At 35.4% G+C, this 16,153-nt stretch overlaps 1 pseudogene; it reads left to right on the forward strand.

Moving 5' to 3' along the window:
• Positions 1-8,617: 8,617 nt before the first annotated feature.
• LOC116135509 lies at positions 8,618-9,195 on the forward strand (annotated as a pseudogene).
• The last annotated feature ends 6,958 nt before the right edge of the window (positions 9,196-16,153 follow it).

A 16,153-nucleotide genomic window follows, 5' to 3' on the forward strand; every position in this document is an offset into this window, starting at 1 on the left:
TTTATTTTTGATGAATCCACCGCTACCACAATCTAGGGAGAAACCGGTGGATGTATATGTATTGTTATTTTTATATTTAGAAATTTAAAAAAAATAAAAATTGGACAGTATCACAGGAATAAAAAGACAAAACTATATCATAAACATGTATATAATTATTAAATTAAATTCTTATGTGAATGAGCTCAATTTGATTCATCTTGTATGATATATGGGAAAGCTGGTGAATATGAATTATTCTTCTTTGTTTAATTTTTATTTTTCGAATTTAGGGTCATCTCAAGTGGACCATTGACAGTATCACCCATCTAATGACGTACGGTGAGAACGACAACCAAGATTGAGACCTCGTATAATTAGCAAACACATCACCAACAACATATGCACATTTAAACTGTATAAACTAAACACAGATAAATTGTACCTCGTTCTATCCAACACTACTTGAAGCGTCAATGACGGGCAGCTACAGGTAGTGTTGACCAACAAGGTGTATGCCGGACTCCAAGTCTGGAAAAACATCGAAACTTCCTCTTTTTGCTGAAAGTAGTAATCAATCCTACGACGTGGGGCCAAATTATATTGACATTGTTCATATGATTGTAATTTGTTCTTATGCCCAAATTACGACGTTCAATCTGCAAACCAAATATATAGTTAGACAAATCCTAAAAAAAATATTTGGAATAATGAACAAACAAATTTTTTATTTTTCTTCCAACATTTTTTTACTCTTAAAATTTCTCCATCTCACCGCCACACCAACACTCACCACTCACTTTCTTTTTCTTTTTTTCTTTTTTTCCCAAAAGTTATTTACTCCTAAAATTTTCCTCTCACCACTGGCTTTTCTTTTTTCTTTTGTCTTTTCCTTTTTTCGTAACACTCAACTCCCCCCTTCGCCAATCTTGTGGCTCCCCCTTCATCAATCCTCCTCTGGTTCTCAGTTGCAACAACCCTCGAAACCCAACCATCGCCATTCGCCACTTTTCCCCCTCCCCAACCCAAGCTATAGCTACACTCCTTAAGAAACCACAACACCCACTCTGATTGTTGTGAAATCAACCGCCTCAAGAAGAGCACCCATGTACCATCACACGCCATCTCAGATATGTGGCACTCGCCTATGATGTGTGTATTATTGAAGTGATGTCCAGGCATTTGGGTGGGTTTTTTATTTGTTTTTTTCAACTTTTTATTTTTGTGTATGTTTTATTTTAGTTTTTCTATTTTATTTGATAATTTTATTTTATGAAAACACAAAATTAAAAAGTAAAAACACCATTACACCAACAAAATCCATCAAATTCACACCTTCTTCTGTAACAATACAAATTAGGTTGTGGTGTGAAAGAGATCTGGTGATGATGGAATGAAGGGGTAACGGGTCTTTAGAGTTGCAAATATGGCAGAGGGGGTGTCATTAATAAGGTACGTGAAGAGATTGAGAATCGAAGTATTCGGTTGCTCACTTCACAATCCTATACATACTCTGCTAGAAACTTTACTACAATCACTCACTCACACACACACAACACAATATATAACAACAAAACCACAGAATAAACACAATACATAAACAAACTCACATGAGTCGTATGTGAAATAAATAGGAGTTGTGCGCTGAAATAGTTCATATCGGCTTAATTTGAGCTTCGCAAGAGGTTGAACAGCTATGAGGTTGATTGTGGTGGAAGAGAGAGCTGTAGCAGTGGTTGTAAGAAGACGACTAGTGAAAGAAGAAGAAGAAAGAGAAAAGAGAAAAAAACTTGTAGATGCAGGTGGAAGAAGAGTTGTGGTAGTGGTTGAAGAAGACAAACTAGTGAAAGAAGAAGAAGAAAAAAGGAAAAGAGAAAAGAGAAAAAAACTTGTAGATGGTAGGGCCCCACAAACAAACGGTAAAAAATTGTAGATTTCAAGAATCAAGGGTGCGTTTGGTTTATTATTTAGATAGGATTTTGGGAATAATATTGGGTAGTTGAATAGGGGAGTATTACAGGTAAAATTTAAAAATTTATAAAAAACCTAGGTTTGCTAATTTAATTAACATCCCAACATGTAAAATGACAAAACACTCCCACCAACCACAGTGCCAGATTCTGGCCCACACACCAGAATCTGGCCGAAAAATTGTGTACGACATAGACCGGTCGGATCTATGTCGTAACGCATCGTATGTCTTTTCCGGCCAGTCCCCACGGATCTGGCCGAAAAAGCCAGATCTATGGCCAAATGTGGGTTGTTGACGGCTGAAAAGGCCAAAGAAGTCCATCTTTGGCCGTCGTTTTGGGTCAACGACGGCCTTTCTTGGCTGTCGGACGGCCAAATCTGTGAACTGCTAGCAAGTTCTAGCCGTGGTGTAGGCCGTTGTATAATTCCCGCTACCACCGGCGGTGGTTGCCGGAATCTGGCAAGTAGTGTTGACGGGGGTGTTTTTGTTAATTTTAAACTTTTTCTGGGGGTACTTAATGAAATCAATAAACTTAAGGGGTTCTAACAGTAATTAAAAAAATATAGTAATATTTCTGGAATAATGTGTCAAAACAATATTTGGAGAATAGGATTGGGAATATGGGTAGAAATAATAAGTCAAACGCACCCCAATTTTGGGATAGATTTCATTAAGTAATAAACAAATACAGATTCTGAAATTGGATTCGAAATAGGATCAAAATAGTAAGTCAACCACCTTTATATTCTTATATCATTTTTTGAAATTGTAGTTTATAGATTGGTCTGAAAGTAATTTTTAGGGGGGTTCTGAAACTTTTACATTATAAAAGGTACTTATATGTAATTTAGAGCTTTCTGAACCTAGACTGTCGTATTTTTAGGGGTTTTGAGTGCGTTTGGCTTGTTATTTCTGCCCATATTCCCAATCCTATTCTCTAAATAATTTTGACATATTATTCTAGAAATTTACCTATTTTTTTTAATTACTTTTAGACTTATGGGGTTATAATTTCATTAAATACCCCCTAAAAAAATTAAAAATTAATAAAAACACCCCCGTGACCCATACTGCCAGATTCCGGCACCAACGGTGGTGGTAGCCGGAATCTACCACAACAGTGAATTACCGACTGGAACTGGCCGGAAAAGGCAGATCTACAATGGATCTGGCTGGAAAATGCCAGATCTACAGTGGATCTAACCAGAAAAGGCCAGATCTGGCCGTCAGTGACAACCAAAGAATGGCCATCGTTGACCACAACGATGGCCATATCGTTGATGGCCAAAGATGGCCTTCTTTGGCTTTTTCCGCCGCGACGGCCACATATGGCCGTAGATCTGGCCTTTTTCGGCCAGATCTGTGGTGGATCTGGCCGAAAAAGGCCATAGCGACGCCATACCGGCCAGATTCGGCTGTATGTGTGGTTATGCAATTTTTCGGCCAGATTTTGGCGACGGTGCCGAAATCGGCGCTGTAGTGGTGGGGGTCTTTTTGTCATTTTAACATTTTTATATTGTGGTATTTATTAAATTAGCAAACTTAGGGGGTTTTTTTATAAATTTTTAAATTTTACCTCGTAATACTCCCATATTCAATTATCCAATATTATCACTAAAATCTTATCCAAATAATAAACTAAACGCACCCATTTTAATAGGGGCCTTATGCAATGCTACAAAATTTTAGATTAATATACCAGAGCGCGGCCTAGGCCAAGGTAACCCTGCCAGATTTTCAGGCTCAAGCCCGAGAGTTATATATGCCCGGGCTGAGTTCTTTTTACATCCTTAATCAATGATTGTTGTAATCAAACTTTACGAATAGAACACTCGGTGAAATATTTGAATTTTTTTGTCAATTTTAAATTTATCACAATTTATTTAAAACTCTAAAATTGTTACTATCTTTTCCTAACATCATAAATTAAAAAAAAAATTTGATATTTGTAAAATGATTATTTTTTATTTTCTCTATGAGATCGGTTAGTATTAACTCATAAGTTATTTCATAAAATATTAAAAATATTCTTATAGAGTTTATCATAAATTGTAGTTAACAGACATTATTTCCTCAAGATTTTCATTTTAGAAAAAAGAAGAAAAAATACTTTATCAAAATGGTGAAATTGTTGCATGAAATTCTAATTGGTCCTCTAAATGCCCATTTTAATTAGTAAATACACATTATTAAAATTTTAGAAGTGATTCTATTTGTCAACTTATATAAATTTCCGTAACCTTTAGCCATGTAGGTGGCTTCTAATTTTAAAATCTTAACTAGTTGAACCCACCAAGCTTAAAAATTTTGGAAGCGAGAAACAATGACCTCTGATTGTGTAGTTGGCAAGAGAGTCTTTTACACTTGACGAGTACAAGTACAAAGACTTTCTTGTATGTGGTTACAAAGGAATTCAAACCGTATACCTTGTGGAGGCAAACAATATACTTTACCATTTGACTAACCTTTATACATGCTTAGAAAATGGAAGCTGAAAATACGTTCGGAAGTGTAAGTGGGGCTGTGACCCCACTCAAAATCTACTTTTCATGAATTACTCTTAGTAATTAGTATTTTGGTTATGTAGACTCTAATTCAGTAATTGTCTTACTTTTTATAATTTATATTATTTAACTCTCCTACCTTACTTCGTTTACATAAATAGAAGTCTTAATTTTTAGCATTTATTTATTTTATCAAAAATTTTATTTTTTCTATATTGAACTTGTTCCCTCAGTCATAAATTCTAGCTTCATCCCTCTCTAATTCATTAGAGTGATTTTATCATCTTTGAAAGATCACTATGAAATATATTCATTATCAATTCGTAGCAGCAATCAGTTTTTATCTGAAAACAGAAAATGGAGAAATAGATAACATTGTACCGAAACAATGTTATTTTTCTCAATTTCATAAAGAGTGAATCTATTGCCCCCATTGATGGACTAAAGAAGATCCTACTTTTTAATAAATTCTATAGTGACATTTATCCTTATTAAATATTATTAAAGTTATTTAATTTCCTATTCTTTAAAAATATTTTTGACACCCTACTATTATCTCATAAACCCTAATTTTTTTATACTATCAAATCATTCTTAAACAAAAAGATAATTTAATGAAGGAAGAAGATTTGTAATGAGATATCTTATGTTTATAAACAATACAAATTTATTGTTATTTTTTTTTTTGAAGTATTGGTAGCTATGCCTAGAGAAATTATATTAAATGGCTTTGTTTTGGGACTGAAATTGAAAAGTAGCACATTTAACTTTTCTCTCACAAAATACACTTTTCCATTTTCCACGAAATTTACGGAACAAAATACCCCTGCATAAAAAATAAACCCTAACTCTTTAACCCATCTTCAACTCCATTGAACTAAAGCTAACCCTTCCCTCCTTCATCTTAATTTGAAAAGAAAACGTCGATTTTGTGTTGAAATTAAGCGGTATTAACGTGGTTATTATTGTTTTTTGGCAAAACAAACTATCCGCATTCACTTGTTTTCAATTTAAGGTGCGTAATATGCTTGCTCTCCTAATTTTTTCAATAAAATTACTGTAAAATGTTGTTGTGTTGCTTATTTTTAATTCGTAAAGGATTATGGGTTTAAAATATAAGAGTTTTTAGTTTTTAGTTGGATTTTGATGAGTTTTGTTTCAAAATATAGGGTTTTTGATGGAGTTTTTGGTCTAGATTGAGATATTGGCTTGATCGTTATGTTATTGAATGAATTTGGGGGATTGAATAGGAATCGGACTATGAAAATGGCAAATGGAGACTTGCATTTTCTTTGCTGAAATTGCGGGTCATTTGGTGAAGAAGAAATCAAGATTTGGCTAAATCAGGGGTTTCACCTGATTCGGCCACAGTTTTTTTTTGTCCAAAAGGTGAATCCGACCAATGACATGGTTTCGACCTTATTTAGCCACTTTCGTATCAAAGAACAAAGTTGAATAATCCAATCGAATCTGACCGACATGTGAGTTTCGGCCAAAACCGTCTTCAACCTTCGCAATTTTTTGTCCGATCCTTCAAGTTGGTCGAAACCATACCCAAGGTACGTCTAATCCACCCATTTTCAACAACTACTTGAATATAAGTTTTAATCAACTATAACAACAACAAATCATTTCTATAATACTTATTTATGTTTATTAGACATATATGCAATATATTCAAATTTTATATTTCAACAACTTTCACATACCAGAACTTTCTCTTCCCTCTTGTGAATCGATTAATAAGCAATATATCAAGAAATCCGTTAAAAAAGTGCTCCTCAAGATCACAAAATCAAGTCTTAGTTGGTTTTTAGAGTGGAAGCATGGGTTTTGAATTAGGATAGTGATTTACATTAGGGGCAATTTTCATTCCCTAAATTTTGCTAAATGGAAATGTGCTATTCTTAAACACTTTCCAAAAGTACGTTTTTCAACTCTCCCTCTCCTATTTGTGCCATTTAATATCATTTCTTCTATTTTATCTTATATTTTTTTGTGTTGTTTAAATGTATTGTATTCTTGAGTTTATTTTAAGGATTTTTTTAGCTTTAATTTTTTTTAACTTTTAATTTATTATCTAAAATATTAGTTTAGGAATAACGATGGTGGAGGGTATATAGCATATGATAAATGAAATGTTACCCCTTTTAAAAATATATAAAAACAAAAAAAAAAAAACAGAATGAAGGGTATTTTATGAATTAGATGTGCATAAGAAAAAAATATAATTTCATAAATGGCTCCCATACTAACCTAGAACTTTCATAGAGAAACTAGGCTTGGGCCGCTTGGCTGCTTTTTTCCATGGGCCTACAAAATATTTCTTCTTCTCTGAGGCCTGCAATACATGTAGCACTTGGATTTTAATCCAAAGAATCTTATCCTCTCAAACGAAAAAATACTGGGCTGTGTGAGCCCAATGAGGTCCAAAAAATTAAAAAAAAAATAATAATAATAATTGAACAAAGAGACCTCCTTATGTTTAATCAAATATCAAATTCCCTTTGATTTTAGAAATAACATAAATCCCCTTATTGTTAATGAGCTTTAGATTGATCATATGATGGTTAATGAATATTATTAATTGTCCATTTACTGTTTATTTTAATACAAAATAGTTATCGGCAGGAAAATTTTTATTACTACTATTATGAGAGTTTATGCAATTTACTATGAATTAGCTAATTTTCATCCTTCTCATCAAAGTTTGCTTCATTATACGAATTTCACATCATTTTTGCTATGATGAATTAAATTTTTTTTTTAAACCGTTGGTGTGTACCTCGATTAGTCTCCAGGGCCCTGGATGCTATACTCAAAAGCCTCATTTTAAAATTATACGAATTTCACATCATTTTGTGCTAATGATAAGTTAATCTTTTGTTTTTGTTTTGTTTTTTTTTTTTTTTTTTGGGTCAGTTTGTGTGTACCTTGACTAATCTCCAAGGGCCTTGAAATTAATGACTAGGTAAACCCTCTAGTGACCACCTTTATTAGCATGAGAGAATCGAATTAAGATCCTTGAATAATATACCTAAGTTTTATCGCTCCACCCAATCCACTGAGGGTAGTTTACTATAATTAATCTTTAGTTAATCTTCTAGATTTGGTATCTTTTGGTTTTCTATCACAAACTCTTATCAGTACTTACAATGTGGAAACTCATATTGCTTTGCTACCAGCCTACCACAAAATTTTCACGTTTAATTACAAGTTGAAACCAAATATATGATGTGTGGCCCAACTAAGATTCCAAAATTTATCTCCATTTTTTCAATTATTTTTAATTCAAATAGAAAAAAGTTGGTACAATGTGTTAAACACGCTGTGAACTGAAAATTATAGAACCCAGATCCATCGGTAGCCACATGTCAATAATATTGATGCCAGTTTAAATTTCTTCATATATTCTCTGGAAGGATCCATGCCGGCCACCTTGGTCTTAAATACCAACAACACAGTGACAGGTCACGGGCGCAACAAAAAGTCGCCAAACCAGCTCACGAGACTCCTTCTTTGATTTTGCCATGCGGAAATCGCCATCCCCACCAACACATAATTTTATTTATTTTTGTTCACATTGGAGCTTGTAATTTTTTCTTTTCCTTTTCCAATGAAAAATTCTTTATTAGTTTTTGAAGCTTGTAATCTCCCTTTGTCTATATACAATTAGTCCATTGAATGTTGTAGTTGTACAATCCAGTATTGGAAGTAGGGTGAGTATAAGACCTTACTTCGTCGGGACATATGTGCATATTAGGACTTCGGTTTTTGTTTTCTTTCCATTGCAGATCTGCAATCAGATAGCATTTATTAGGGTATATGTGATGTGTTTAAGTTGATGTAAGCTCATATAAAATCTTATTTTTACAGTGCTTGAGGTTTGTCTTTCTAATCATCTTGTTACGTTCTACAGAATTTTACAGGAAGAATATATTTCTGGTATATAGAGACATATATCAGTGATTATTTTATTATATTAAATTTCTATATACGAGTGATGTGATGTGAAGACACTAAAATGTCCCGTGATACACCAATTAAACTCTTTCAATAATGTGTTCATTTTCTTCTTCAGATGAAGCCAAAACATGAACTTCTTCTTGGATTATATAAACACTTTAACTGTCTCTTGTACTTCAGCAATTCTCCCCAAGAACTTAAGAAAAAAATGAAAACTCCAAACTCTTCTTCTCTTCATCTGTGTTTCATTCTCTCAGTTCAGGCATCTCCGACCCCACAAACTCCCCATGCAAAACCACCCGACAACGCCACCATCTACAAAATCTCCAAGCAACTCTGCTGGGGCTGCATCGGCGAGGCTCTCCAGTTCCTGTTCGCCCCAATTTAGTCAGAGCGCCAAGTGGGGAGCTCCCTCTGATGTGGGATTTCGAGCTCGAGAAGTACGCGAGGTGGTGGCGGGCCAAAGAAAAACCGATTGCAAGCTGCAACACTCGTTCCCGGAAGACGATTTCAAGCTAGCGAGAACATCTATTGGGGCAGCGGCGCGACGTGGACGCCCAGCGACGCCGTTTCTGCATGGGCTGCGGAAGAGAAATATACACGTACGCCACCAACAGCTGCGAGCGGGCAAATGTGTGCGGCACTTATACGCAAATTGTGTGGAGTAACACGAGAAGAATTGGGTGTGCTCGTGTTGTTTGCGACGATGGGGATGTGTTTATGACTTGTAATTATGATCCGCCGGGGAATTATATTGGTGAGAGGCCGTATTGATGTGGGTTAAGAGATAATTTATTATTGTGAAATTCTTATTAGTGTCAAATTGAGTGTGGGTTAGGTACACTAAAAATATAGTGTGGTTGTGGATTAACAGTAGTCACTTTAATTAATGTATGAATATGATTGTTTTTGGTGTGGTTAGAGTCATATTACTCTTATATTTTGTTAGCCACTATAATGAAGAAGATAAGGAAGTTTAGATAAATCTTTAATTTGCATGTATTCTTGATTATATATTTAAAGTTTTGACTAAAGTAAATAAATTGTGTTTTATGATGAGACTAGTGTAGAGTGATAGCTTTATAGAAGTAAGTATTATATTCACTCCCATCCCTCCCCTGCACCCCCGCTGAAGGAAAAGATTTACCCAAGAAGAGGAGCTAAAGAAAATCTATTAGAAAGACATTTGAACAATTCCGATCACTTACCTAATAACAAAGACAATTCCAAATATAGCCTAGCTTCCTATTAGTAATAATCTAACTACTATCAATCATAAGTGATATTCTAAAGGGGGAAAGCGAAGGCTAGTTATCAAACATTCAATAGGAACTAAGACCTATATTTAGCTAGTGATAAAAAGATACAGAAAGACAATATGATAACAAAAAGATTATCCCATAGATAGATGCAAGGGAAGAAAAGAGATGAAGTCATGACGATAAAAATAAGACACCTACCTATGACAACCTGACTAAATAAATATAGATCTAACAAGCAAAAGGAAAACTACTATCCGACTAGACTCACTTCGGGCTTTGATATTCCATTAGATTCAGTATTTAATTTAATAGAGAATTCGGTATTTAATTTAACGGATTAAGTGTAGGAGTAATGCTGCATATATTGGTATTCCAGATGGTTTAAGTGTTAATCATATTTTGTTTGGTTATTTTTATTTTGGGTTTAATGACTTTTTTAAATTCAAAATATTACTGTTGGAAGACAGGGTCATCCATATTGTAGCTTCTGATAAAATTATGAAGTACACAACTTGCCATAACAATCTTAGCTTGTTTCTCTAATGAGTAATTGTTTATTCCATTGACAATACATAACCTTTTTTTTTATAACACCAAAGGTTCTTTCGACAACATTGCGAAGTAATGCATGTCTATAGTTAAACAACTCTTGTGGCCCCCTCTAGTTACGACAGTGATCACAAAGATGGTAAGACACTCGCCTATGAGGGGCAAGGAATCCCTTTCTATTTGGATAACCCGCATCAACCAAATAATATTTTCCTGTAATAAAATCACACATGTTATATGAATTCCAGGGCCTCAAAAATGGAGCTAGTATGCTATAATACTTAAAGAAGGTACTTATACCTGGTGGAGGATGTGGGAATCTAGAATTACGATTATCAAGAACTGAATTTAAAACTCTTGAATCATGCGCAAATCATTCCCACCCAGTGACAACAAAAGTGAACATCATCCAAAAGTCGCATATATCCATTACATTCTGCAACAATGTTCCTTTACGATCTTGGTACCTATCGGCCAACTCTTGTGGAACCCAAACATGGACATGTGTGCCATCAATGGCTCCAATATAGTCATATCATCAAAATTGAATTTTAGTAATATGAATCGACTATCAACATTAATAACACAATGAAATTAACTATCCACTAATATAAATAATAATGAAAAAGTAACTTAAAGGAAGGGTAATATTATCGGTTGGTCAATATTTCTAGTGGAACATCACTAAAGTCAGGTAGCTTGATAAACTTTGTCTTCAACTCACATATTGCCTTGGAAACTTCACCAACATATCTAGAGATCGTCTCACCCGAATGTTGGAAATCCTCCATCATCATACTGTTTGTCTCATTTTTCCCTATGGTTGTCAAAAATATCATGACTTGTTTTTCAATACTCATCCTCCTGGTTGCTCGTAATTTCCCTTGTTATGCCAAAATGTAACTTAAGTTTGTAAAACAGTCTTTGTCCACGCGGCAGTTCTTAAAGATTATGTCTTCATGACCATCTAGTACTTCCAACATGTTATCATGACCAGTTAATACGAATGTATGTTGTAACTGACGTCCGTCTATTTCTAATGCGGTAACAGCGCACAATGCAATTGTTACATTTGCCAATATTTTGTCTTCATCATCTATAGTATTTCGTCTTCTTTTTGTATGCCTAGATGACACCATCTAAACCTGTACATTTGGACAACATTGATCATCATTTCATAGTTGTTGCAGTACTTAGCAAAATATAACATTCAATGTTTAATTCTACTTACAATCCCGAATTCATATGAAACATGTTATCTCACATTAAAACAATAGCACAATGAATAAGTTCAGACAATAGCAAACATTAGGGTACATTTATCAAATCACGGTGCTGAAAAAAAGTTGGGTTAGCTGTAAAAGGAGTAAGTGTCGACTAGCACATACAAAACTGTAGGGAAACACTTAAGACATACAGGCTCATCTAAAAATTGCGAAAGTTATTATAAATCCAATTAGTTTTTTCCTCGGGTAGTAGGTGTATGAATATCTCTCGCCACCTTAGATTTTAATATAAGTACTTAACAACCGACATAAACGTCAAGATGTCAATACAATGGCCCATGAAATACGGATCAGATGGAGCACTGTTGTTCTCTTTGTCCCCCTCATCTCGACTGCAATTGCTAGCCCTAGATCCCATACTCCTCTCCACAAGCACGTTTGTCAATCTACCAATGACATTCACAAGTGCGTGTCCTGGGTCGCTTCTCTTCCTCCTATTTCTTGGTCTTCCATGACCAAATGTATTTGACTATTTTTCCCCTGTCATTCAATTCGGATCATGTTTGAAGTCACTCATCAATGTCAACCAGTCCTTGATCTGAAGAAGTGATGTTCTCCACAGGTTGAGACGTAATGTGTACGCATATCTCCTTGTGGTAGTTTGCTTCTCAAATATGACTTCATAAAGCTCTTTGTGAGGAAGTCCCTTGTGGAAGAACTGATATGCCTGTGGGTTTTGCTAGTAATGAAAAACAAACACAAATTAATATCTGTCAATCCCAAAAAAAAAATCGTAAAAGTACGGTATCATAGATTAATATGAATTTAAAATTTTTAAATTTACCTTGATATATTCTTGTCAAACCTCTAAGGGAAATGTTGGAGTTTGGGACTCATGATCCCAACCAAAGCCCGTGTGTTGAAGCAATTTTCACCATGCTTGATATACTTTTCTCAAGCGAAAGTACTTAGAGGATAAATGTGTGATGTTGAGTCTCTTCCCAACCAATGATGATAAGTCACCCAACATATTTTGGTAATCTATAGATTTAATTGAAGCACCGTGGAAAGTTTCCGCATGCTCAGACAACAGAACCAGAAATTTGTGGGTCATCTCAGTGGACCAGTTGACAGTATCACTCATCTAATGACAGTACGGTGAGAACGACAACCAAGATTGAGACATCGTAATAATTAGCAAACACATCACCAACAAACATATGCACATTTAAACTGTATAAACTAAACACAGATAAATTGTTACCTCGTTCTATCCAACACTACTTGAAGCCGTCAATGACGGGGAAGCTACAGGTAGTGTTGACCAACAAGGTGTATGCCGGACTCCAAGTCTGGAAAAACATCGAAACTTCCTCTTTTGCTGAAAGTAGTAATCAATCCTACGACGGTGGGCCAAATTATATTGACATTTGTTCATATGATTGTAATTTGTTCTTATGACCAAATTACGACGTTCAATCTGCAAAACAAATATATAAGTTAGACAAATCCTAAAAAAAATATTTGGAATAATGAAACAAACACAAATTTTTTATTTTTCTTCCCAACATTTTTTTACTCTTAAAATTTCTCCATCTCACCGCCACACAACACTCACCACTCACTTTTCTTTTTCTTTTTTTCTTTTTTCCCAAAAGTTATTTACTCCTAAAATTTCTCCTCTCACCACTGGCTTTTCTTTTTTCTTTTGTCTTTTTTCTTTTTTCGTAACACTCAACTCCCCCCTTCGCCAATCTTGTGGCTCCCCCCTTCATCAATCCTCCTCTGGTTCTCAGTTGCAACAACCCTCGAAACCCATAACCATCGCCATTCGCCACTTTTCCCCCTCCCCAACCCAAAGCTATAGCTACACTCCTTAAGAAACCACAACACCCACTCTGATTGTTTGGAATCAACCGCCTCAAGAAGAGGCACCCATGTACCATCACACGCCATCTCAGATATGTGGCACTCGCCTATGATGTGTGTATTATTGAAGTGATGTGCCAGGCAATTGGGTGGGGTGGGTTTTTTATTTTGTTTTTTCAACTTTTTTATTTTTGTGTATGTTATTTTAGTTTTCTATTTTATTTGATAATTTTTATTTTATGAAAACACAAAATTAAAAAAGTAAAAGACACCATTACACCAACAAAATCCATCAAATTCACACCTTCTTCTGTAACAATACAAATTAGGTTGGTGGTGAAAGAGATCTGGTGATGATGGAATGAAGGGGTAATACGGGTCTTTAGAGTTGCAAATATGGCAGAGGGGGTGTCATTTAATAGAGGTACGTGAAGAGATTGAGAATCGAAGTATTCGGTGCTCACTTCACGAATCCTAATAACATACTCTGCTAAGAAAACTTTACTACAATCACTCACTCACACACACACAAACACAATATATAAACAACAAAACCACAGAAATAAACACAATACATAAACAAACTCACATGAGTCGTATGTGAAATAAATAGGGAGTTGTGCGCTGAAATAGTTCATATCGGCTTAATTTGAGCTTCGCAAGAGGTTGAACAGCTATGGAGGTTGAATGTGGGTGGAAGAGAGAGCTGTAGCAGTGGTTGTAAGAAGACGGACTAGTGAAAGAAGAAGAAGAAAGAAGGAAAAGAGAAAAAAACTTGTAGATGGCAGGTGGAAGAGAGAGTTGTGGTAGTGGTTGGAAGAAGACAAACTAGTGAAAGAAGAAGAAGAAAAAAGGAAAAGAGAAAAGAGAAAAAAACTTGTAGATGGTAGGGCCCCACAAACAAAACGGTAAAAAAATTGTAGATTTCAAGAATCAAGGGTGCGTTTGGTTTATTATTTTAGATAGGATTTTGGGAATAATATTGGGTAGTTGAATAGGGGAGTATTACGAGGTAAAATTTAAAAATTTATAAAAAAACCTAGGTTTGCTAATTTAATTAAACATCCCAACATGTAAAATGACAAAAACACTCCCACCAACCACAGTGCCAGATTCTGGCCACCACCACCAGAATCTGGCCGAAAAATTGTGTTACGACATAGACCGGTCGGATCTATGTCGTAACGCATCGATATGTCCTTTTCCGGCCAGATCCACCACGGATCTGGCCGAAAAGAGCCAGATCTATGGCCAAATGTGGTTGTTGACGGCTGAAAAAGGCCAAAGAAGTCCATCTTTGGCCGTCGTTTTGGGTCAACGACGGCCATTTCTTTGGCTGTCGCTGACGGCCAAATCTGTGAACTGCTAGCAAGTTCTAGCCGTGGTGTAGGCCGTTGTATAGATTCCCGCTACCACCGGCGGTGGTTGCCGGAATCTGGCAAGTATGTGTTGACGGGGGTGTTTTTGTTAATTTTTAAACTTTTTTCTGGGGGTACTTAATGAAATCAATAAACTTAAGGGGTCTAACAGTAATTAAAAAAATATAGTAATATTTCTGGAATAATGTGTCAAACAATATTTGGAGAATAGGATTGGGAATATGGGTAGAAATAATAAGTCAAACGCACCCCAAATTTTTGGGATAGATTTCATTAAGTAATAAACAAATACAGATTCTGAAAATTGGATTCGAAATAGGATCATAAATAGTAAGTCAAACGCACCTTTATATTCTTATATCATTTTTTGAAATTGTAGTTTATAGATTGGTCTGAAAGTAATTTTTAGGGGGTTACTGAAACTTTTACATTATAAAAGGTACTTATATGTAATTTATGAGCTTTCTGAACCTAGACTGTCGTAAATTTTTAGGGGTTTTGAGTGCGTTTGGCTTGTTATTTCTGCCCATATTCCCAATCCTATTCTCTAAATAATGTTTGACATATTATTCTAGAAATATTACCCTATTTTTTTTTAATTACTTTTAGACTTATGGGGTTATTAATTTCATTAAATACCCCCTAAAAAAAATTAAAAATTAATAAAAACACCCCCGTGACCCATACTTGCCAGATTCCGGCACCAACGGTGGTGGTAGCCGGAATCTACCACAACAGTGAATTACCGACTGGAACTGGCCGGAAAAGGCCAGATCTACAATGGATCTGGCTGGAAAATGCCAGATCTACAGTGGATCTAACCAGAAAAGGCCAGATCTGGCCGTCAGTGACAACCAAAGAAATGGCCATCGTTGACCGACAACGATGGCCATATCGTTGATGGCCAAAGATGGCCTTCTTTGGCTTTTTCCGACCGTCGACGGCCACATATGGCCGTAGATCTGGCCTTTTTCGGCCAGATCTGTGGTGGATCTGGCCGAAAAAGGCCATAGCGACGCCATACCGGCCAGATTCGGCTGGTATGTGTGGTTATGCAATTTTTCGGCCAGATTTTGGCGACGGTGGCCGAAATCTGGCGCTGTAGGTGGTGGGGGTCTTTTTGTCATTTTACATATTTTTATATATTGGGGTATTTATTAAATTAGCAAACTTAGGGGGTTTTTTTATAAATTTTTAAATTTTACCTCGTAATACTCCCATATTCAATTATCCAATATTATCACTAAAATCTTATCCAAAATAATAAACTAAACGCACCCATTTTAATAGGGGCCTATATGCAATGCTACAAAATTTTAGATTAAATATACCAGAGCCGGCCTAGGCCAAGGTAACCCCTTGCCAGATTTTTCAGGCTCAAGCCCGAGAGTTATATATGCCCGGGCTGAGTTCTTTTTACATCCTTAATTCAATGATTGTTGTAATC

Source organism: Pistacia vera, unplaced genomic scaffold, assembly GCF_008641045.1.
Source record: "Pistacia vera cultivar Batoury unplaced genomic scaffold, PisVer_v2 Contig300, whole genome shotgun sequence".
In the NCBI taxonomy this organism is placed as follows: domain Eukaryota; kingdom Viridiplantae; phylum Streptophyta; class Magnoliopsida; order Sapindales; family Anacardiaceae; genus Pistacia; species Pistacia vera.